Source organism: Trichomycterus rosablanca, chromosome 3, assembly GCF_030014385.1.
Source record: "Trichomycterus rosablanca isolate fTriRos1 chromosome 3, fTriRos1.hap1, whole genome shotgun sequence".
In the NCBI taxonomy this organism is placed as follows: domain Eukaryota; kingdom Metazoa; phylum Chordata; class Actinopteri; order Siluriformes; family Trichomycteridae; genus Trichomycterus; species Trichomycterus rosablanca.
In genome coordinates, this window is record NC_085990.1 from 24,837,060 (window position 1) to 24,862,953 (window position 25,894).

At 40.6% G+C, this 25,894-nt stretch overlaps 1 pseudogene; it reads right to left on the reverse strand.

Moving 5' to 3' along the window:
- Window positions 1-415: 415 nt before the first annotated feature.
- Window positions 416-25,894, reverse strand: part of LOC134310654 (alpha-amylase-like) — a 52,118-nt pseudogene continuing 26,639 nt past the window's right edge.

The following is a 25,894-nucleotide window of genomic DNA, read 5'->3' on the forward strand; positions in this document are numbered from 1 at the left end:
TAAATGTCAATTGATTTATCCTAGCAGTGTATTTAGAAAGTATTCAGACCCCTTGAAACCTCAAGAAGAACCCGGGATCCATCCTCCTTGGTTGGCCTGGAGAACAATTTGAATGAATTATATTCCCCATGTCTGCGTGGGTTTCCTGCAGGAGCTCCGGTTTCCTCCCACAGTCCAAATACATGCAAGTGAGGTGAATTGAAGATATGAAATTGTCTGTGACTGTGTTTCACATTAAAAGAACTGATGAATCTTGTGTAACCTGTCCCATCATGAATGTAACCAAAGTAACCAAACATGACGTTAAAATCCTAATAAAATTAAAATGAAAAACAAATCATACATAATATATTTTTTAAACAAAAAGCTAGCCATAACCAGCTACAACTAATGATAAGAAAAAAAGAATTGGAGTTCTTCATTATTCAGTCCAGTCTGTGATAGTCTGATAGTGAGTTCTGAACATTTTGAGTGCGGACACATCAGATTCCCATCATATCCAGCAGGAGTGGCATTGTTGGCACGGCAGTCTCAAACATGCAGGCTTCAGCCTTAGGTGGGTTCCCATCAGAATCACCTTGGAGTAAAAAAAAACAGAAGATAAAAGATTAAAATGTGATATAAAAGTGCTGCTAGTAGCCAATGCGTTGTACCAGCGAGTAAAAGTGACGAAACATGAGAGCACCAGACTGCCAAGACCACAGACCCCCAGGATGCCTTTCTGAAGCTTAAAAAAAGGCAGATTATTAAGTTAAGGAAGAGGAAAAAAATTGTGGGGCTATATAAAAGAATGTTCTTCCCCCTGTTATAATTTGTCTTTTTATTCTAGGAACTATAAGTAACCCTGCACCTTGTGAATGATAAGTCAAGGGTCTGAAAACTTTCTGAATGCACTGTATATGACTGGACTTGCCTTAAGAAAGGGAATTTACATTTACATTTTCTGCATTTAGCAGACGCTCTTATCCAGAGCGACTTACAGAAGTGCTTCCATAGTAAACATTTCATTTCTCAAGTTTTAGTAAACAACAGTCAAAGAACACGAATCTGCTGAAACCTGTTAGAACCAAAGTGTTTTTTTTGTTTGTTTTTTTTTGGAAATGGAAAAAATGTTAGTAAATAGGTACAAGTCAGCTTAAGTGGTTAGTAAAAAGGTGGGTTTTTAATCGTTTTTTAAAGACAGCAAGAGACTCAGATGTTCTGACAGACAGAGGAAGTTCATTCCACCACTTGGGTGCTAGAACAGAGAAAAGCCTTGATGCTTGTCTTCCTTTAGTCCTGGGTGGAGGCTCAAGTCGAGCGAGACTAGTGGCTCGGAGGTTGCGTGGTACAGAGCGGGGTTTGATTAGGCCTCGAAGGTAGCTTGGGGCTGGTCCATTTTTGGCTTTGTAGGCGAGCATCAGTGTTTTAATGCTGGATTCTAACCATTTTGCCTCTCTATAGCATCATGCAGCGTGTGTGTATCACTAAAGAGTTAGCGTTAAAGAGTTAGCATTTTCACACTTTCGAGACAGTCATCTCTTCAGAGTCCTATTGAGTCTGTTAAGTGTGGGTTCTTTGTCTGATCAGTACTAACACTGGTGCTCAGCCTCACTAATACTCATGTTCTGCAATCTACTGGAAACTCTTCTGAAATAATGGAGGCTGTTATAGCAGCAAAGGGGGGATGGGTTCTATATGAATGCCTATGGTTTAAATACCATGTTTATCATGTAAAGGGTCCATCTGCTGTGGAGGTTGTGGGGCTGGCAATGGGTATGGAGAGCTTAAATTTGTTTCATGTGGAAGTTCCTGAAGCAAAACCATGGTTTCTTTATCACAGCATTGCTAGCTCCTTTGCTGGCAACCTGCTCTTCTCTTTGAAACCATGATGCCAGGTTCTATCTGGTCTGGTTTTTCACCTGCAGATGCCAGCATATATTTTTCTGGGAATTCAGCCAGTCACAGCACTTTGTAGTCCCTACGACAGAACCGCCCATTATAGGTAAGTTGCCTTTATTCTTTCTCTTTTCTAACCACTTCTTTCCATTTGGTTGTGACTCTTTAGCCACAGTATTGTTCTACTTTGGTTTACTAGCATGTAAATTGGGTTCACATCAAATCTTTCAGGTACGGATCTACACGTGGTGCCTTAGTGATGAGGCGTGACTTGTCCAGTGACATATATGGATGTTATGTTCTAGTGTCCACATATTTTTGGTCATCCATCCATCCATCCATCCATCCATTTATCCATTAATCAAACTATTAATCCAACCATCATACGATTTCTACTTGTTATATGAGCACTATATGCTTAAAACCTGCAAATTAAAGAAAATAACTGAAACTATATGACTTCAATGAAATCCCTCATGACTTCAGTTTCAAACATGTCACAACTTTGGTGGCAGCTTTCAGAAACAGACGGGGCATCGTGCAGATGCTATCGGACCCTGTCACTCTAAAGTGATTAACGTGGATGAAAAATGCCCTCTAGAGACAAACAGGTTGAGCTCGACTTTCAATACTCAGGCATATCATCACAACCACGTCAATCCTCAAGTCGAGCACTTCAGCTCCAAGTGTCACTACTGATGCTGGCATTATTCACCAAAAACTAATGCGTCTGAATAGGTAGACGAGTGGAAGTGGCACATCAAACGCTCCTTATTCACACAGCACCCACCACAATCCCAGAGATGGACAACTCTATTATATCATCAGGGAGATTTAGATTCTCAGTGGTCGGTGCTCAGAAGTCACCTGAGGGAGCAATGAAGAGAGGAAGGGATCTCTGGATATTTACTGTTAGAGGCTGGTTTTCTAACAGATGAACTGGTTTTGTTTTCTGTTTAAAATGCTTTATAAGAATACAGTTACTTTTATTCTTTGCACAAATATTAGCTGCTCATTTATAATCTCTACAAAAGCAGAAGTGATTTTTTTCTAATTTGACTCTTGAAACTGCATTCTGCATTTATTTTAAAAAAACGTACAAAGGATTTGAAAACGAAAGCTGTTAAAATTTTCTAGCAGTAAGTTAAATACCAAATTGTGCAATGCTGCTGCTTTACTAATGCAGTCCAATATAAGCAGTGTTGTATTAACTGCCAAACATAAACTAATCATCAAAAACATTAGAACGACCCCCTAAAATGCACATGGCAATAGAAAATCTACATGCATAGATTAGGGAGACAGAGGAAAAAAATAAATAAACAAATGAGAAGAAATCATATTGATTAGTTGAATGTGTTACAACACACAATGCACCAAGCCCTTCGGTGTACGAGGCTGCACATACACAGTCCAGTCATATTGCATCAGAATGCACTGTAGTCCCTGGTGAAAAAAGTATACTTAAGTATACTAATCTTCAATATGCTAAAGTGTATTATTGTCACACTAATCATCAATATATTTAGTACATTTTAGTTGTACAAAAATAATACAAAAGCTCAACTTTAATTGTATTAAGTGTACTAAACTGTACTAAATTGGGACTATTTTAAGTATATTTAATTCAGCTTAAGTATACTACTGCATGTGAGGCTGAGGCTGAACGGCCACATGAACAATTATTGGCCTGTTGTTCAGATGGGAGGGACTAAGCTGGATGGGGTCTCTCTCTCATGACTGGTGACAAGTTTGACATGTCAGTTCTTATGTGTTAGCATGTTTTACCGCTGCACCACGGGAGCGCCGGTGTACACAGGTGTAGTAATACTGTACCTTAGGAGCTTAAGATTCATTTTCTTTTATACCAGCTTGTTGTTGAAGTGAATGTTTTTACATGTTTTTACAATCTGCTCTATTTGAGTCAATTTGATCTGTAATACCAAAGAAATGTTAAATAAAGTTTAACCCAGAGGTCATTAGGTGAAACACAGGGAGACACCTAATAAGGTGTATTTTTAAAAGCATTTATCTAATGCAGTTTACACAGGTTACTATTTAAACTCCATAAGTACACTGAATAAATATTTTTGTAGTGAGTTCTTTGCAAGTATAATTACAGCATCATGTGAAATCCATTGATTACATGCAAAGTAAAAATACATAACATAATATTATATTATATTTTAATATAACAAAAATTGTAAAAGCATTTTACAATTGTACCAATACTTAGACGAATCTAATTATATTTTAAATACATCTAACATTTGTACATTTTTTTCACTAGGGGTATGATCCACCTTGCAACATACAGAAGTTGATGGACATGCTGGTAATGTCCTGGTACCAGATACCACAGGACTACACATTTCTTGTGTAGTCTAGTCCATGGGCTAAGTGGATCAAAAATGTTTTGACAGGCAAGTGGTCCTAAAGTTTTGGTTCTGTAGTGTATACAGTGTATCACAAAAGTAAGTACACCCCTCACATTTCTGCAGATATTTAAGTATATCTTTTCATGGGACAACACTGACAAAATGACACTTTGACACAATGAAAAGTAGTCTGTGTGCAGCTTATATAACAGTGTAAATTTATTCTTCCCTCAAAATAACTCAATATACAGCCATTAATGTCTAAACCACCGGCAACAAAAGTGAGTACACCCCTAAGAGACTACACCCCTAAATGTCCAAATTGAGCACTGCTTGTCATTTTCCCTCCAAAATGTCATGTGATTTGTTAGTGTTACTAGGTCTCAGGTGTGCATAGGGAGCAGGTGTGTTCAATTTAGTAGTACAGCTCTCACACTCTCTCATACTGGTCACTGAAAGTTCCAACATGGCACCTCATGGCAAAGAACTCTCTGAGGATCTTAAAAGACAAATTGTTTCGCTACATGAAGATGGCCAAAGCTACAAGAAGATTGCCAACACCCTGAAACTGAGCTGCAGCACGGTGGCCAAGATCATCCAGCGTTTTAAAAGAGCAGGGTCCACTCAGAACAGACCTCGCGTTGGTCGTCCAAAGAAGCTGAGTGCACGTGCTCAGCGTCACATCCAACTGCTGTCTTTGAAAGATAGGCGCAGGAGTGCTGTCAGCATTGCTGCAGAGATTGAAAAGGTGGGGGGTCAGCCTGTCAGTGCTCAGACCATAAGCCACACACTACATCAAATTGGTCTGCATGGCTGTCACCCCAGAAGGAAGCCTCTTCTGAAGTCTCTACACAAGAAAGCCCGCAAACAGTTTGCTGAAGACATGTCAACAAAGGACATGGATTACTGGAACCATGTCCTACGGTCTGATGAGACCAAGATTAATTTGTTTGGTTCAGATGGTCTCAAGCATGTGTGGCGGCAATCAGGTGAGGAGTACAAAGATAAGTGTGTCATGCCTACAGTCAAGCATGGTGGTGGGAATGCCATGGTCTGGGGCTGCATGAGTGCAGCAGGTGTTGGGGAGTTACATTTCATTGAGGGACACATGAACTCCAATATGTACTGTGAAATACTGAAGCAGAGCATGATCCCCTCCCTCCAGAAACTGGGTCGCAGGGCAGTGTTCCAGCATGATAATGACCCCAAACACACCTCTAAGACGACCACTGCTTTATTGAAGAGGCTGAGGGTAAAGGTGATGGACTGGCCAAGCATGTCTCCAGACCTAAACCCAATAGAACATCTTTGGGGCATCCTCAAGCGGAAGGTGGAGGAGCGCAAAGTCTCGAATATCCGCCAGCTCTGTGATGTCGTCATGGAGGAGTGGAAAAGCATTCCAGTGGCAACCTGTGAAGCTCTGGTAAACTCCATGCCCAGGAGAGTTAAGGCAGTTCTGGGAAATAATGGTGGCCACACAAAATATTGACACTTCAGGAACTTTCACTAAGGGGTGTACTCACTTTTGTTGCCGGTGGTTTAGACATTAATGGCTGTATATTGAGTTATTTTGAGGGAAGAATAAATTTACACTGTTATATAAGCTGCACACAGACTACTTTTCATTGTGTCAAAGTGTCATTTTGTCAGTGTTGTCCCATGAAAAGATATACTTAAATATCTGCAGAAATGTGAGGGGTGTACTCACTTTTGTGATACACTGTATATTCAAGTAAAATAGTTGTACATCATATGTCCAAAAGTATAAGGGCAAATCTAAAATATGTTTTTCCAAACAAAGCCAAGACTGTCATCGCAAAGGTCACAGTATGTTCCAGTCTGAAGAAAATTATGAATATGATGCCCCAGGATCACTGTAGTGCTGAAACACATTACACAATGGCACCACCAACCTAGAGACTTTTTCCCTCATCACTGCTAAGCAAATACATGCAACACTGCCGACAGGTTAGAAAAAAGGTTTAGCTTAATACTTTACCGCCTCAGAAATACCTCATGCTTTAAACAAATTAAATCTAGTTCTATATTTGAAGGGGTTGGGTGATATGACAAAGTAATTCCTGATATGACTGTGTGACAACTGGTAAAAAGCAGTGGTGTATAAAGTACCTGAAGGCCATACTTGAGTAAAAGTACAAGTATCTTACCAGAAATTTACTTTGATATAAGTAAAAGTCACCTTTTAGTATATTACTTGAGTAAAAGTCTAAAAGTTTCTGATGTTTAATGTACTTAAGCATCAAAAGTAATTTGATATAAAATGTTCTTAAGTATTAAAAGTAGAAGTAAAAGTAAATGCTGTTAGTACGCACCGAAGCGGTCATTTTGAAAAATATGAAGATTGTTTTTTTAAGCCTGTAAACCACCTTAACAACCTTTTTTCTTTCTTTCATCTGAACATGATTTGTGCTAATTCATGATTATAATCAGTTGTTCACATCACCTATTTGAAATCACGTCATTATTTAATGTTTTTTTTTACCTTATTACTAGCCCTAAATTGCTCTGTTCCAACTTTTTTAGAATGCGTTGTAGGATTAAAATGCATGTATGTGTAGTAAGTTGACCAGACAAAACATGAAATATTTTGGGTCCATATGGGATGAAATAAGAGACTATGTAAATGTAAGAACCACTGAATCTATTTTATGTACATTTTCTATACTGTCGCTTTTTTTTATTTGGGTTGTACATTCAAGCAAAACTCAAGAAAGTTTAACAAAACATGTGGAACTTTTAGCACTTCAGTAGTCTGCTCAACCATCAGTTTAAATCGAAATATCTGGGTAAAATAAGCTGTATTTAAATAATCTTTTTTGGGCTGTATCTACTCCCTGATTGGCATGTGTTAAACTAAAAAAATATTGGTATTCTTACACCATTTCTAATGTATATGTCAACTTAAAGTCAGCAGCTGAAAAATCATTCATAAAAAGTTGGATAAGTTGAGTTCTTGTTGAGACCAAGGGTTAAAGACGTGCATTTTCCTCAGCACCATGAATCTCTTCTCTGCCGGTGTAATACAGAAGTTATCTGAGGAAATATTTGTCCGTAGGTGAGTGTTTAAAAATGATGGACACGTCTTCATGTCTGCACTGAATTAATTACAAATAAATTTAGTGAAACGTTTTATTTGTGGTTCGAATATAATCGGTAGCTAGATATCTGAACAATGTTAATGCTAATAATAATAATTAAAAAACAATGATGCTGAGCTTTACTTTGTTAATCATTCCTAACTTACATTAGTGTGTTGGACGGGGAGATTCTGAAATGCCGATATTTCCGTATCTTTAAATGAACGAGGCGCTTCACTCTGAACGTTTGTTTACACATGCGCATTCATGATCTAATTTACAAGCGCAGCTTCATCAAACCTGCGTGCAGGCTGTCGCACATCTTACATCGTTTAGCTAAAAAATTCTTGTTGTTTAATTTTGTAGTAATGAGCAAAATTTGCATACGGAAAATGTATCAGAGTAAAAGTACACAATTTCATTAGGAAATGTAGTAAAGTAAAAGTGAAAGTTAACAATATTTTTTATACTCCAGTAAAGTACAGATACCTAAGTACTGTAACGAAGTATTATTACTTAGTTACTATACACCACTGGTAAAAAGTTTTACTATTATTAACACTGGGGTCTAGCCAGGTTTTTTCTTATGATGCAGTGTCTCAAACCACCCATTCATCTTCAAGTTATGTATGTATTTCTACCAAACGTGTCAAGCTGAATAGGGTTAAGTTGGGTCTGGTGCCATAAAAAAAGCACTAGGTCCACTAAAACACCCTAGACAAAGCATCAGTGTATTGAAGAGCAGTTCACTCTTAGTTATTTACCAACTTTAGGGGCAGTTTTAACCAGTCAGTCCATGTTTTTTAAAGTTGAGAGGAAAAATAAGAACACAGAAAGAAAATGTCATGTTGTTTAAACCAGAGTGACCAGAGGCGGTATTTACACTAAGGTCCCAATGTTTTGCGGCACCTACTCCACTAGCTGTGCTCTTATTAATGATAGTACTACTACTGCTACTACTACTAATAATAATATTGAATCCCAATTAATAAACATTATTCTCTTTTTTGGTACCTTGAAACTTAATGTCAATTGGTTCTGGGAGTGGCGTCGAGTTTAAAAGGCGTTGAGGACTGTCTAATAGAGTGGACAGTGAGTGGACACTATATTTAAAAACTCCAGCAGCGCTGCTGTGTCTGATCCACTTATACCAGCACAACACACACTAACACACCACCACCATGTTTGTGTCACTTCAGTGCTGAGAATCATCCACCACCTAAATAATACCTGCTCTGTGGTGGTCCTGACCTTTGAAGAACAGGGTGAAAGCAGGCTAAAAAAGCATGCAGAGAAAAAGATAGACTACAGTCAGTAATTGTAGAACTACAAAGTGCTTCTATATGGTCAGTGGAGCTGATAAAATGGACAGTGAGTGTAGAAACAAGGAGGTGGTTTTAATGTTATGGCTGAAGTAAAGTAAAAGTTGAAAATACAGATACAAATGTGGAAAAATGTGCAAGGAATATTGTAAACTCCAATGCAATGTGGTCTGGACAGGCTTTGAGAATTTGGCAGGTGATACCATCTGGTCCCGCTGCTTTCCTGGTGTTCTCTCTTCTAAAAGCTTTCCGTACATCGTACATCACTCGCCAATGTGAAGGGTGAGCTTTTATAATCCGTAACTGTTCTCAGTCCATGCTACAGAGGTTTAGAGCCACTCTGCTGGAACAGTGACTCCTATTCCTGAAACCGGCTCTTCTACCTCTGGGCCACCGCTTCAGGTTTCGTCCTATGTTCTCCCTCAGGATCTCACTTGGCCAGGATGGATCCAGAGTTAAAAGCTATGAAAGGTGAGTGTATTGTAAATGAATAAACAAGAGTGTGTTCTGTTAAAGCTGATGTGAGCAGTGGTAAAAAGAAAAGGACGCTAGAGCCAACAAAAAAAGCACAAAAAGTGGTCAGAGGGGTCATGACAGCAGCCGGTCTCACTGGTGTCATCTTGCCAACATGCTAATAAAAGCCAGCCAGTTTGAAAACTGTATATGAATTAATAAAGTTTGCTGTCTCTGGTACAGTATACAAGGTTAAGAAACCAAATGCTTTGGCTGGATATCAGCTGTGCTAGGACTTTTGAAACAGTTTAATGTAAAAACCAGTGAAGATATACAAGCTTTAAAAGCTTCAACCATAAAGTGATCGATCTACTGTATATCAGTAACAGATCAATGAGCAACATGTAGCTCATGTAGTCCGCTGTGTGTGGCTAATGCATAGAGATGTTATCTGCCATTTCACAGAGGTAGAGGGTAAGCCAAAAACACACATTAGGATAATAAATGGTCAGATTTGGAGCTAATCGATACAAACTTGTGTGATAGTTGATATGAACAATTGGCAATGTCAGTGAGGAGGCTGCAGGGCCGGTGAAGATGAGCCCGATAGATGAAGGCAGATGGTATCGATTCGCTCTGCTGTTTAAACAAAGCCAGCTAATGCAATTCTGAGTGTAACTGACGAGCAAGGAAAAGCTATTATTTCTCACTATCGCAAAACAAATCGTGATTAGACTGCACAGAGCAAATGGCATCAGGTGGAGCGATCCGAATTGATCAGCGCCTCCACGCTTGACCCTTCATAAACGGCTAAGATTATTACGCCTCGGATTATGAAACCAGAGGGTGCACGGGTGCCTGCTTGTGGAGAAGGGGGGGGGGGGTTGATTGGCGTGGATTGTGGAAGGGGTTCAGGCTCCGGAGAAAATGAAAAGAGGGCTTAACCCGAAGCCAGCTGCTGCTGGTCAGGGGGACTTTAATAATAAAACAGTGAGGACTAGGATTTATGAGCACACTCCATCAAGACAACACTGAAAGGGGGATTAATCATGACCTGTCTGGAACAGAAAGGGCGAAGACAAAATGAACAGCCCACATACGCCGCTAATTAGCTGACTTGTCATCTGTCAATCAATTTGACTGTACAGGCCCAGGCTGGGTTATTACTCACATTCTGAATTTATGAAATCACCTAAACATGAAGAATAATGCACTGATATTAAAAATGATCAAAAATAAACTCACAGTGGCATTTAAAACCAGGTTTAACACATGATTATTCCTAAAAGCTAATTAAATTTGCACTTTATTAATCTTGCTTTCTCCAAAAAATAACTTGAGTCCAATTTATATTATTCTTTTTTTAAAGCATTTTCTCCTCTTTTTCTCCCCCTTTAGCGCGTCCAATTGCCCAGTTGCATCGTGCTTCCTCTCCGCCTATGCCGATCCCTGCTCTGACCGAGGAGATCGAAGCTAACCCACCCCCAACACGTTGACAGAGAGAGACCCCTACTCAGCTTAGTCCCGCCCATTTGAACAACCGGCCAATCGTTGTTCGTGGCCGCTCAACCTCAGCCGGCAAGGTAGAGCTGAGATTCGATACGATGTATTCAAGATCCCAGCTCTGTTTGCAGCGTGTGTTTTTACCGCTGCGCCACCTAAGCGGCCCCAGTTTGAATAATTCTTGATTGACAAATTAAATTTTATTTTATACTCAATCCACATATTTCTGGCCCTATAGTGCACATACTACTGAAATCAAAGCAAAGATTAAATTGTAAGTGTGCATCATTATGACATTAGTAACAATGGTGTGTATCATTCTTAACCAATTCTTTTTAGCTTTAACTGTCCTTATGTTAGGTTTAAAATCCAGTGACGTGGACCAAACACAGAATATCCTTGGTAGAAATTTAGCTTGACAGAGGAAAGGTGAAGGATTGTATCTATTAAAGTCCTAACTGCTTAGCACGTAGCATCACTGATTACACTGTATTGATCTGCTGCAGCTGAGGGAATTTCCAGCTCTCCTTTGAATAAATATTTGAATAAGAAGAGTAAAGTTTAAATTTGTACCGTCCCTGTGAGAGAAACAAACAAGCAATTACACACTCACATCGACTATCTGCGATCTAACATCACTCCTATAATTCATTTAGCTGTTATAAATCAATTTCTATTTTATACTTGTTTTAGAGTAGCATAGTGGCTATAGGTGGTAAAATGGGTGTTGCCCAACAGCATGGATCCTCAGGACCTGGGGTTACATTATGGTCTTAATTTCAGGTCACTTGGCACTTGAGTGGAGTAGCAGTCTAATATGCTAGTTCAAGTCCTGTTGGTGCTACTGGCCTGTAGAGCCTCCACCAGACACAATCAGCTATATCTGAGTCAGGGAAGATAGAGTATCACCACCTTGCCACTGCATCAGTGACAGCTATTGTCTGGATGAGGCACCTGGCTGAGAAGGAAATAAGTAAAGAGTAATGCAGTTCTCCATATGTGCTAAGAAACTCTGTAAAAATCCACTGCTGGCCCTCCTTGGCCAGAAAGGGTGCTGTATAACCAGCAGAGTTGCCAAAGTGCACAAAAATTGAGTAGATTTAAATTGGGACAGTGCAAAAACTGGAAAAAATCTCAGCGTCTAAAGGATTGTCCTGTTCCAGCATGATTGTGCCCCTGTAAACATGGTTTGAGTTTGGTGTAAGGAAATTCCAGTGGCCTTGCCCTGAAATCAATCCCACTGAATCTGGAAAATGAGCCAGGCCTTTGCATTTAACATCAGTGCTCATCAGAAACTTTGAGCAGTGGTTAATCTATCCAGGTGTGGTAAGCCTGCTGAAAATTGCCCAAGGGCTCAGCAAAGTCATTTAGGTAGTTACAAAAGGGCTCTAGCATTGGCTCAGTTTAGCAGTTGTGAATCTGCAGTAGGAAAGAGGCTAAAGAAAAAAAAAATGGGAGAGTAGCCCAGATGAATTTGCAAAAAAACATCAAGATGATTCTCAATCCATTGTGATAAATGACCTATAGACAGATAAAAACAAACTTAAACCATTTGAAATAAAAGGGTATTATCGTTCTGTCTTGATGTGCTGGTGCTGTGCTGCATAAGGACCAAGGATACTGGCTGTTTCTTGAGGCACAATGCATTCCAATAAAAAAAAAGAGGTCTTTTGTCCATGAACTGAATCAGGTGTGTAAGTGAATTATTTCTAGATTAATGATCCAAAATGCAAGTTTACATCTGAAACGCTTAAACACATCTGAAACACTCCACTTGGTGAAATTATCAGGAGACATGGGTTACATTTTCATTGTTATGCAGACATATTCAGATTTACATTAGCACTGACCCCTCTTCAGCACCTAACGAAGCATTTAGTGCTTGCATCAAAGACCTTAAGAACTGGTTTACGAAAAATTGCCTGTAGTTAAATGCTGGAAAGACCTATTAGTTTGCCCTAAAACCCGGACTTCAACTCCTTCTGACTTGAGATGCCTATCATCCCATCCCAAGTCATCAAAAATTTAGGAGTATTATTTGATTCTACGCTCTCCTTTGAACCACACATCAGATCACTCACTAAAAACGGCTTTTATAATCTCCGCAATATTGCTTGTTTAAATCTATTCCTTGATCAAACTGACGCCAAAACACTGGTCCATGCTCGTCTGGGTGGCACGGTGGCTAAGTGGGTAGCACTGTCGCCTCACAGCAAGAAGGTCCTGGGTTCGATCCCCAGGCGGGGCGGTCCGGGTCCTTTCTGTGTGGAGTTTGCATGTTCTCCCCGTGTCTGCGTGGGTTTCCTCCGGGTGCTCCGGTTTCCTCCCACAGTCCAAAGACATGCAAGTGAGGTGAATTAGAGATACTAAATTGTCCAAGACTGTGTTCGATATAACCTTGTGAACTGATGAATCTTGTGTAATGAGTAACTACCGTTTCTGTCGTGGATGTAACCAAAGTGTAAAACATGACGTTAAAATCCTAATAAACAAACAAACCATGCTCGTCTGGTAATTCTCTTCTCTTTGGTCTTCCAGCTACCTTACTCGATCACCTAAAATACATTCAAAATTCTGCTGCCAGGGTCCTCACTCATTCAAATCGCTCTGCTCATATCACTCCTATCCTTAGGCAAGTACACTGCCAGTTGCCTCTCGCATTAAATATGAAATAATCATTAAGACGTACAAAGCTCTTCACGGCCTCGCCCCTCTATATATCACGGATCTCATTGTCCCGTACTGCCCATCTCAGTTTCTCAGATCCTCAGTTTCTGGCTTCTTGGCTGCTCCTCAAATGAAACTAAAAACAGATCTTTCAGTTTTGCTGCCCCTCATCTCTGGAACTCTCTACCCCCACCTCTCCGTGAGTGTATTTATCTGTCCTCATTCAAATCTCAATTGAAATCTTACCTGTTCTCCCTGCATTTTTCCCCTAGATGTTTGTGATTCTTTGTTGTGTTACGCTATGATTGTAAAGCATCCTTGGGTTCTTGAAAGGCACTATATAAATTGAACTTTATTAAATTATAATTAATATTATTTTGTGGCTGCTGTATAACTTTTTTTTTTACCCTAGTTGTTATCTTTTGCTTAGTGGTTATCGTGACATGCAATAACAGAAAGAATCAGAAATGGGGCAGTTACTTTTTTCACAGTGCTGTTTAAATACAGACTTTAACATTATTTACATTCAGTAATTGCTTTACCCTGGTCAGGACTGATGTGGGAGTGGCTGGAAACACTAAGCGCAAAGCAGGAATTGGCCCTGGCGAGGGTGCCAATCAATTAAAAGGCAACACACACTCACAAACTGACTCATCCACTCACATACTCACTCACACTTTAGGGGCAATCCATCTTAAGCATGTTTTAGGAAGTACACGGAAAAAAGAACTCGCAAATATCCTTAAAGAATGTGACTGTATGTACACCCAAAACACACACTCTGAGTATGGAATGTTGTGAAGTATTTGCACCCTCTTTCTACTGTGATGCTCCAGCAACCCTCTAAAAGTTTAGGAGTGTAGCAGCTTGAGTCAGCAGCAGGATAAAAAGCACATCAGAATTAAAACAGCATTTGCTCATCACGCCAGCCACCTACCCTGAGAGCTTCAGCCAGTACAAAAATATATGTATTTCTGATCGTATCTGACGCTCTTCAGTGCTCATCAATTCTCCACCACTCTTTAAATACCACTGAGAGGAATCAGCAACGTTACAATGTATACCAGAAACCTTAGATTTAGCTGAGATTCTGACAGTGCAAGACACCACCAGTGGGGCGCCCGTCCTTCAAATCGCCATCTCGTGTAAATCTACATGTAATTCGTGCTGAAGAAAATACAGAACAGCAACATTCTGTACATATTTGCTGCACATCATGTTCACACAACACACAAGTTTATTTTGATGAATGAATAAAATGGTGGTTTGGTATACACAACACAAAAAGGTAGCGAACCAGAAAAAAACAAGTGAATTTAGACATATTGGATTTACTTTTGCAGAATCAGGCTCTCTAATGAGATTACTGTCTGTAAAAAGTCATTGCAGAGGCTGAAAACAAGGAAAAGCTTCATCACCAGAATTTCTAAACCCAACTCTGTGTTATATATAAAAATTTTCCATTATTAACCAGACAAAATGAGAGCTTAAAATTTAGTGCCCAGTCAACATTTTCAAAATGAATGTTTCTGAAACAGGGCATCGGGCATCTACACAGAAATGATTGGCTATGTCTGTAAAGAGTCTGGCCAAAGCAATGCAATGGATTGGCATTCTGTCCAGGGTATTTCTGCCTTGTGCCCAGTGTTACCTGATGTGTTTCTGAAATAGGGCACTCAGGTAGCACAGTGATCTAATTTGCTACCCCACCACAGCTAATGGCCGGCCAGGCATCTATACAGACATGATTGGCTATGTCTAAAGAGAGTCTGGACAATCACTGGGGGCAGTGATAGCTCAGTGGTTAAGGTACTGGACTAGTAAACAGAAGGTTGCCGGTTTAAGCCCCACCACCACCAAGTTGCCACTGTTCGGTCCCTGAGCAAGGCTCAATTGCTCATTGTGTTCAGCTCATTGTGTAAGTCGCTTTGGATAAAAGCATCTGTTAAATGCTGAAAATGTAAATGTAAATGGACAAAACCATGCGATGGATTGGGATTCTGTTATTCTGATATTTTTGCCTTTGCCCAGTGTTCCCTAATGTGTTTCTGAAATAGGGCGCTCAGGTAGCACAGTGGTCTGTTTTGCTACCCACTACCAATATCGGCCAGCCAGGCATCTATACAGACATGATTGGCTATGTCTACGGGAGAATGGCTGAAGGCATTTGATTTAGTTCTCTTGGTGGTGTTTTATTTGCATTGTACATTTTCTACACTGCATTGAATTTCTAACGGCTAATTGTGCACCACTAACAAGTCAAATATTTGCACACAGTCTTGAGGTGATAATAATTTTTCTTTCTGTAACTGAATGCTTGGAACACAAACATTCTAGAATAGAACATTCTGTTGCTGTATGTATATTTTTAATCAGATCTAGTCATATCCAATTACCCAATTGCATTACGCTTCCTCTCTACTGATGATGATCCCCATTTCTGATTGAGGAGAGCAAGACTGTCACACACACCCACCGACACATGTGCAGTAGCCGACTGCATCTTATCACCTGCACGAGGCGAGTTCATATGTGGATCAGCTTTGTGTACAGAAAGACACACCCTGTCCACATTATCCTTTGACTCTATGAAGGTGCCATCAACCAGCCAGCAGAGGTCATAATTGCATCAGTTATGATGTCCCTATCCGGCTTCCCACCCTGTATAAACAATAAGACAATCGTTGTTCATGTAGCCGCCCAGCCCAGCCAGATGGCAGAGCTGAGTTTTGAACCGACAAGTTCAAAATGTTAGCTCTGATGTGCTAGCATGTTTTATCGCTGCACTACCTGAGCGGCAACCTAGCAGTATAATAATATATAAATAACATTATTTAAATTAGCAAATTATTTATTTGTGACCATATAAATAGGGCTAATTTGATTATCACATATCACATAGTCACATTATAAACTCCATGGAACAGTGGTCCCTAGCCTAGATCAGAAATTAAAAGCAAAAAGTAATTCTATGTTGAATCGAATGTGTCTGGATGATCAAAGGTAATCCAAGAATCACCAAAAAACACTGGATGACGGTGCTCAGAATCAAGCAAACTTTACATTGACCCTGGTTTTGGGTCTTCCTTGCAAGTAAAAATCACCTGTTCTTGGTTTTTCTATGTCCAAATTATTAGTCACAAACTTTATTTGAGCAATAGAGTGCAGATTTTAGACCAGGGGCTTCTTTCTTGCACAGCAGCCTATGAGCCTAAAAATTCTCTATTGGGGACAGGTCAGGACTGCAGGCAGGCCAGTCCAGTACCCGTACCCTCTTCTTCCACAGCCATGGTTTTGCATTGTCTTGATGAAAAATGCATGGACGTCCCTGGAAAAGATGACGTCTTGAGGGCAACAAATGTTGCTCTAAGAGCTCAATGTACTTTTCTGCATTAATGCTGCCATCACAGAAGTGTAAATTACCTTTGGCAAGGGCACTGACACATCCCCATACCACGACAGACCCTGGCTTTTGGACTTCTTGCTGATAACAGTCTGGATGGTCCCCTTCGTCTTTGGTCCGGAGCACACGGCATCCATTTTTTCCAAAAAAAGACCTGGAATGCTGATTCATCTGACCACAATACACAGTTCCACTGAGTGATGGTCCATCCTAGAGTCCAGAGAAGTCGACGCTGCTTCTGGACATGGTTAACATAAGGCTTCTTCTTTGCATAGTAAAGTTTTAAGTGGCATTTGTGCATGTAACTCCGTATTGTAGTGCTTGACAAAAGTTTGCCAAAGTAATCCCTCACCCATGTTTTATCAGCTGTTGTTGAGTGGTGGTTCTTGATGCAGTGCCGTCTGAGGGATCGAAGATCACAGGCGTTCAGCTTAAGCTTGCACTGAAATTCCTCCCGATTCCTTGAATCATTTAATAATATTATGCACTGTAGAGGGAGGAATATGCAAATCCCTTCTAATCTTTCTTTGAGGTACATTGTTTTTAAACATTTCAATAATTTTCTCACGTATTTGTTGACAGACTGGAGATCCTGTGATCATCTTTGCTCATCAAAGACTCAGCCTTTCCTGGATGCTGCGTTTGTACCAAACCATAATTACAATCACCTGTTGACATCATCTGTTTTATCACATCATTATTTAGTTTTTCACCTCACTACTAGCCCTAAATTGCCCCCGTCCCAACTTTTTTTGGAATGTGTTGCAGGCCTAAAATGCTGAAATAACAAATTAAATAAAGTTGAGCAGACAAAACATGAAATATCTTGGGTTCAAACTGTCTGCAATCAAATAAAAGTCAAAGTAAATGTAAGGTACACTGCATTTATTTGTATTTTCCAAACTGTCCCAACTTTTTCTGATTTGGGGTTGTACTATGCAATTGGAGGTGTTAAAATGAAGCTATTTATATGGACACAAAGAAGGCACCAGCAGTCAATTGTAATAATTGTTGAGGAAATAGAAAGCCATGCTACAAAGTTAAATGTTGTTATAGACACAAGTTGCTGTCTACATATGTTTAAGAGATAAGATAAGATAAGATAAGATAAGATAATCCTTTATTAGTCCCACAGTGGGGAAATTCAGTGTTGCAGCAGCGAAGGGACAGTAAGCCAACATTTTTGGTCTATGTTAGAAAACACTCTCCTTGGTTGGTCCTTGGTCTTCATCAACCAACACACTTGGTTGATGTATGTTTTAATCATTCAGTCCTAGAAAAAACACTGTTGTAGAAATGATTATTGAAATCCAAAAACTGGCACAACATTCTCCATGTCCGTTGCAGGTGTATGTATACTTTTGACTTCAACCTAACAGCATCATGCAGGCTCCAAACAAAGAGGATAAAGTTAACTTCACCAAAACATGAGGATTAAACATCTCTCTACAAGAAAGAGCAGCATTCTTGATGATGTGTTTATCCAGTAAAAGCACGTCCGAGCATCAGGAGAAGCTCATTACCCTGGGCTCTCAGGTCGGAGCTCCAACCACGACCTTCCCGCCAACTCTTATCAAAGACATTAAACATCAATTATTCAAATGAATTACTTCACTTCAGCTCTAAATGTTACTCATTTGGACAACTTCATGAAAGTTGCAGGGTCTGTACACATGAAATATTCATAGTAAAGCCATCAGCAGCTCCATAATGAAGAAGCACACCTTAGGATTGACACGCTGACTCCAGAAATGATTAAACACAAAAAAAGAACTCTTTAACAGGCCGTCTGAGAACTTTTGATAGCTACTGTAAGTTTAAGGTGTGCATTTTCTCTTTAAGAATTAAAATGCTGTCAAAACAGCTTTGACCCACCAAGACATGGACCTCACAAGACATCTGAATATGTCCTATGGTATCTGGTACCAGGACATTAGCAGCAAGTCCTTCAACCTTTGTATGCTGCAAGGTGGTGGTATTCTTATAAACTATACCTATATACTATTTTATAAACTATAAAATGTGCCCAGACATCCACATGATCATAAAACAGGATTTGTCAGATCAGTCAACATTCATTCATTGCTCTGATTTCCACTTCTGTTGCCAGCATGCCCATTGTAAGTGTTTTCAACAGTAGACCGTTATTAGCAGGGGCAACTATGTAGCCCCATACACAAGAGGTTATGTTGCACTGTGTGTTGTGACACATTGACCTCATCACCAAGATTACAATCATGTGCAATTTCAAGCACCATTTAAGCACCCTGGGTTCATTAGGTGTATTAAAAGTTTAAACAACTCTAGGACTTGTTATGTAACTTGTATGTCAGCATTATCTCTATTAGGGGGAAAACTGTCCCTTATAATTTTCCTCAAACAACATTTTTTATTAAATTAGATATTTAGACCAAACCATAATTACAATCACCTGTTGACATCATCTGTTTTATCACATCATTATTTAGTTTTTCACCTCACTACTAGCCCTAAATTGCCCCCGTCCCAACTTTTTTTGGAATGTGTTGCAGGCCTAAAATGCTGAAATAACAAATTAAATAAAGTTGAGCAGACAAAACATGAAATATCTTGGGTTCAAACTGTCTGCAATCAAATAAAAGTCAAAGTAAATGTAAGGTACACTGCATTTATTTGTATTTTCCAAACTGTCCCAACTTTTTCTGATTTGGGGTTGTACTATGCAATTGGAGGTGTTAAAATGAAGCTATTTATATGGACACAAAGAAGGCACCAGCAGTCAATTGTAATAATTGTTGAGGAAATAGAAAGCCATGCTACAAAGTTAAATGTTGTTATAGACACAAGTTGCTGTCTACATATGTTTAAGCCAACATTTTTGGTCTATGTTAGAAAACACTCTCCTTGGTTGGTCCTTGGTCTTCATCAACCAACACACTTGGTTGATGTATGTTTTAATCATTCAGTCCTAGAAAAAACACTGTTGTAGAAATGATTATTGAAATCCAAAAACTGGCACAACATTCTCCATGTCCGTTACAGGTGTATGTAAACTTTTGACTTCAACCTAACGGCATCATCAAAGTATTTGCAGTCTGCAGTGGTCAGTATCTATCAAAAGTGGTCCAAGGAAGGAACAGTGGTAAACCCGCGACAGGGTCATGGGTGGCCAAGGTTCATTGATGCATTTGGGGAGTGAAGGCTGGCCAGTGTGGTCTGAGCCAACAGACGAGCTACTGTAGCTCAAATTGCTGAAGAAGTTAATGCTGGTTCTGATAGAAAGGTGTCAATACACAGTACATTGCAGTTTGTTGCGTATGGGGCTACCGAGCCACAGACCAGTTAGGGTGCCCATGCTGACCCCTGTCCACCGCCGAAAGCGGCAACAATGAGCATGTGAGCATTGGACTCTGACCAAAGAGCAATGGAAGAAGGTGGCCTGGTCTGATGAGTCACGTTTCCTTTTACATCATGTGGATGGCCGGTTGCGTGTGCGTCGCTTACCTGGGGAACACATGGCACCAGGATGCACTATGGGAAGAAGGCAAGCCGGCAGAGGCAGTGTGATGCTTTGGGCAGTGTTCTGCTGGGACACCTTGGGTCCTGCCATCCATGTGGATGTTACTTTGACACGTACCACCTACCTAAGCATTTTTGCAGACCATGTACACCCTTTCATGGAAACGGTATTCTCTGATGGCTGTGGCCTCTTTCAGAAGGATAATGCACCCTGCCACAAAGCAAAACTGGTTCAGAAATGGTTTGAGGAGCACAACAACGAGTTTGAGGTGTTGACTTGGCCTCCAAATTCTCCAGATTTCAATCCAATACAGAGTCTCTGGGATGTGCTGAACAAACAAGTCCGATTTATGGAGGCCCCACCTCGCAACCTACAGGAGTTAAAGGATCTACTGCTCAGGGGTCTAGTGGAGTCCATGTCTTGACGGGTCTGGGCTGTTTTGGCAGCAAAAGGGGGACCAACACAATATTAGGAGGGTGGTCATAATGTTATGCCTGATCAGTGTATAACCAAATGCTTCTGATAACCGTCAGAAATGCGTCAGAAAAGATTCACAAGATTTGTACAGGTCCTGTACCAGTCTTATGGATCTAACACTAAACTTCCACACTGTCATATTAAGCACATTGCTTAATCACTTTAATCAAGAAATATTGCAAATCAACATTTAGAGGTTGTGATGATAAACATCTGCAACATCCACTAGCAGGCTCTTGATTACATTAGTAGATTCAGAGTTCGGAGTAGGTGTGGATGGCAATAAATGGGTCCTGATGAGTATTATTGATACTAAAGTGAGCTCTTTCACTTTTGTTCACATTGATCTGTTTCCTATCACAGCTTCCACCGGTCCTCTGGCCTGAGATGATGTTGCATGACGTCATGCCAGTACTCAAAGTGGCATCTAAAGGACTGAACAATTAAGCCATTACTAAACAATTCTAAAATCCATGTACAGTGGTACCTTGTACCCTTAAACTCAACGTTTCCCTTAAACTCAACATGTTTAGTTTGTTTTTTGAAAATTTTTTCATTTAATTTTAAATTAACAATGAACAGTCGCTTTGTTCACAAAGTGTGCATATGAGACGAAACTGCATTTGTGTGGAATTTCCATCAGATTCACTCTGAAACCTCCACATGTATCTGTGTATCTACAGTGTATCACAAAAGTGAGTACACCCCTCACATTTCTGCAGATATTTAAGTATATCTTTTCATGGGACAACACTGACAAAATGACACTTTGACACAATGAAAAGTAGTCTGTGTGCAGCTTATATAACAGTGTAAATTTATTCTTCCCTCAAAATAACTCAATATACAGCCATTAATGTCTAAACCACTGGCAACAAAAGTGAGTACACCCCTTAGTGAAAGTTCCTGAAGTGTCAATATTTTGTGTGGCCACCATTATTTCCCAGAACTGCCTTAACTCTCCTGGGCATGGAGTTTACCAGAGCTTCACAGGTTGCCACTGGAATGCTTTTCCACTCCTCCATGACGACATCACGGAGCTGGCGGATATTCGAGACTTTGCGCTCCTCCACCTTCCACTTGAGGATGCCCCAAAGATCTTCTATTGGGTTTAGGTCTGGAGACATGCTTGGCCAGTCCATCACCTTTACCCTCAGCCTCTTCAATAAAGCAGTGGTCGTCTTAGAGGTGTGTTTGGGGTCATTATCATGCTGGAACATTGCCCTGCGACCCAGTTTCAGGAGGGAGGGGATCATGCTCTGCTTCAGTATTTCACAGTACATATTGGAGTTCATGTGTCCCTCAATGAAATGTAACTCCCCAACACCTGCTGCACTCATGCAGCCCCAGACCATGGCATTCCCACCACCATGCTTGACTGTAGGCATGACACACTTATCTTTGTACTCCTCACCTGATTGCCGCCACACATGCTTGAGACCATCTGAACCAAACAAATTAATCTTGGTCTCATCAGACCATAGGACATGGTTCCAGTAATCCATGTCCTTTGTTGACATGTCTTCAGCAAACTGTTTGCGGGCTTTCTTGTGTAGAGACTTCAGAAGAGGCTTCCTTCTGGGGTGACAGCCATGCAGACCAATTTGATGTAGTGTGCGGCGTATGGTCTGAGCACTGACAGGCTGACCCCCCACCTTTTCAATCTCTGCAGCAATGCTGACAGCACTCCTGCGCCTATCTTTCAAAGACAGCAGTTGGATGTGACGCTGAGCACGTGCACTCAGCTTCTTTGGACGACCAACGCGAGGTCTGTTCTGAGTGGACCCTGCTCTTTTAAAACGCTGGATGATCTTGGCCACTGTGCTGCAGCTCAGTTTCAGGGTGTTGGCAATCTTCTTGTAGCCTCGGCCATCTTCATGTAGCGCAACAATTTGTCTTTTAAGATCCTCAGAGAGTTCTTTGCCATGAGGTGCCATGTTGGAACTTTCAGTGACCAGTATGAGAAAGTGTGAGAGCTGTACTACTAAATTGAACACAGCTGCTCCCTATGCACACCTGAGACCTAGTAACACTAACAAATCACATGACATTTTGGAGGGAAAATGACAAGCAGTGCTCAATTTGGACATTTAGGGGTGTAGTCTCTTAGGGGTGTACTCACTTTTGTTGCCGGTGGTTTAGACATTAATGGCTGTATATTGAGTTATTTTGAGGGAAGAATAAATTTACACTGTTATATAAGCTGCACACAGACTACTTTTCATTGTGTCAAAGTCTCATTTTGTCAGTGTTGTCCCATGAAAAGATATACTTAAATATCTGCAGAAATGTGAGGGGTGTACTCACTTTTGTGATACACTGTATGTACAGTGTATCACAAAAGTGAGTACACCCCTCACATTTCTGCAAATATTTCATTATATCTTTTCATGGGACAACACTATAGACATGAAACTTGGATATAACTTAGAGTAGTCAGTGTACAGCTTGTATAGCAGTGTAGATTTACTGTCTTCTGAAAATAACTCAACACACAGCCATTAATGTCTAAATAGCTGGCAACATAAGTGAGTACACCCCACAGTGAACATGTCCAAATTGTGCCCAAATGTGTCGTTGTCCCTCCCTGGTGTCATGTGTCAAGGTCCCAGGTGTGAATGGGGAGCAGAGCTGTTAAATTTGGTGTTTTGGGTACAATTCTCTCATACTGGCCACTGGATATTCAACATGGCACCTCATGGCAAAGAACTCTCTGAGGATGTGAGAAATAGAATTGTTGCTCTCCACAAAGATGGCCTGGGCTATAAGAAGATTGCTAACACCCTGAAACTGAGCGACAGCATGGTGGCCAAGGTCATACAGTGGTTTTCCAGGACAGGTTCCACTCGGAACAGGCTTCGCCAGGGTCGACCAAAGAAGTTGAGTCCACGTGTTCTGCGTCATATCCAGAGGTTGGCTTTTAAAAAATAGACACATGAGTGCTGCCAGCATTGCTGCAGAGGTTGAAGACGTGGGAGGTCAGCCTGTCAGTGCTCAGACCATACGCCGCACACTGCATCAACTCGGTCTGCATGGTCGTCATCCCAGAAGGAAGCTGACGCACAAGAAAGCCCGCAAACAGTTTGCTGAAGACAAGCAGTCCAAGAACATGGATTACTGGAATGCCCTGTGGTCTGACGAGACCAAGATAAACTTGTTTGGCTCAGATGGTGTCCAGCATGTGTGGCGGCGCCCTGGTGAGAAGTACCAAGACAACTGTATCTTGCCTACAGTCAAGCATGGTGGTGGTAGCATCATGGTCTTGGGCTGCATGAGTGTTGCTGGCACTGGGGAGCTGCAGTTCATTGAGGGAAACATGAATTCCAACATGTACTGGGACATTCTGAAACAGAGCATGATCCCCTCCCTTCGAAAACTGGGCCTCATGGCAGTTTTCCAACAGGATAACGACCCCAAACACAACCTCCAAAATGACAACTGCCTTGCTGAGGAAGCTGAAGGTAAAGGTGATGGACTAAACCCAATTGAGCACCTGTGGCGCATCCTCAAGTGGAAGGTGGAGGAGTTCAAGGTGTCTAACATCCACCAGCTCCGTGATGTCATCATGGAGGAGTGGAAGAGGATTCCAGTAGCAACCTGTGCAGCTCTGGTGAATTCCATGCCCAGGAGGGTTAAGGCAGTGCTGGATAATAATGGTGGTCACACAAAATATTGACACTTTGGGCACAATTTGGACATGTTCACTGTGGGGTGTACTCACTTATGTTGCCAGCCATTTAGACATTAATGGCTGTGTGTTGAGTTATTTTCAGAAGACAGTAAATCTACACTGCTATACAAGTTGTACACTGACTACTCTAAGTTATATCCAAGTTTCATGTCTATAGTGTTGTCCCATGAAAAGATATAATGAAATATTTGCAGAAATGTGAGGGGTGTACTCACTTTTGTGATACACTGTATCTATCTCACATGTAGCTGGATTTTCCTCACTGTTTCACTTTTAAACTTGTGTTACAGCTCGGGGTTCTGAGAAATTGTTTATTTGAGTGTTTTTAGATTATATTAGTGTTATTTTCAGTGTATAAGTGTCAAAAACAACAACATTATTTTACATAAGCCTAAAATATATGCCATGGAACGCATTAACAGGTTTCCCCTTTCCCCCATGGTAAAAAAAAACCTTGAAACTCAACGCCTTTTTAACTCAATGCCAGTCCCAGAACCAACTGACGTTGAGTTTCAAGGCACCACTGTATACAATAAAAGAACCTAAACAATTTACACTGCATTGTCAGAACAACGACCTATAAAACTACATTCTGAAGTCAGAGGATCTGTCTGTGGATCTCTGTGATCCAATTGTGGCATGGCATAGATCAGAGCAGGAATATAAAACATTATCTAAGGCTATGAGTGTTACCAGGACCACAATGGCCTTAATAATTTAAAAATGGAATAAGCTTGAAACAACCTTGAGTGCTGTCAGGCCAAGTTGAGCATCTGTTTAAGAAGGGTCTTGGTCAGGGAGGTAAGCAAAAACACAACAGTCAGTCTAAAAAACATCCTGTGCAGAGCTAAGAGAACGTGTTGGGTGAACAGCCATCAAATAAAAGCCACTGTTGTAAAAGGCATATGGTGGCCCTGTTTGAGTTTGGCAACATATGGAAAATATCCTCTGGTCTGATGAGATGAAAAGTGAACTGTTTGGTCAGAACAAAAAGCATTATGACTGGCAAAAACATGAACTGCTCATCACCCAGCTACTACATGTTGTGGCAGCAGCGTACTATGGGGTGTGTGTTAGCAGCAGGGACAGGGGAACTGGTAAGAATTGAGGGACAGTTAAATACATTGACATCCTTGAAGAAAACCTCCTCCAGAGTGCACACAAACTTAGACTGGAATGACAATCCACTTTTTACCAATTATACAGCCAAAACAACACTGGAATAGAATCATTGAATGTCCCTGAGCAACCCAGCCAAAGCCTGGACTTTAAATCCCATCAAATGTTTGTAGAAGACTTGAAGAAGCTCACCATCCAGTCCAATGGAGCTTGACAGGATCTGCCAAACTGCCCAAATCCAGACGTGCAAAGCTTGTAGAGATGTATCCAAGAAGAGTTGCAGCTGTAATTATAGCCAGCTTTTGCAGCTTCTAATCTAAGCAGCTTTTTTCCAAAAATGTTCCAAAAAATAAACTCACAAAACGTGTATACTTGTGTATAAAACATACTTTTTGCACTCTCTCTC